The sequence below is a fragment of the Montipora capricornis genome, chromosome 2 (genome assembly GCF_036669925.1).
Source record: "Montipora capricornis isolate CH-2021 chromosome 2, ASM3666992v2, whole genome shotgun sequence".
Lineage (NCBI taxonomy): Eukaryota > Metazoa > Cnidaria > Anthozoa > Scleractinia > Acroporidae > Montipora > Montipora capricornis.
This window is the reverse complement of record NC_090884.1, coordinates 7,066,407-7,066,743: the sequence shown is the minus strand read 5'-3', so window position 1 is coordinate 7,066,743 and position 337 is coordinate 7,066,407.

Here is a 337-nt window from a genome sequence, read left to right as displayed (position 1 = left end):
TTGCACGTGAGCTTATCGATTGCTAGTTGAGTGCTTATCAGGGCATGTTGATGCGCGTCTCCTTTTAGGCTTTTATTCCGTTGCTCGTCTCTTTTTATGCTTTTTTTCCACTGATCAGGTATAGCCGACAGCAAGCTACGGTAGCGCAGAAAATTACATTTAATTTTAAATTTTTGCACAAACGCCTTAAGCGACAAAAAATTACCGCTTTACCCATGTAATTTTCAGAGCTTTATCAAATAATGAAAAATCAATCATACCAAGTCCTCCTTCATTCTTAACTTTCGTGATAGTTGTTTTTTTAAGTTTCGGGATTTTACCTTTCCAAATATAATTA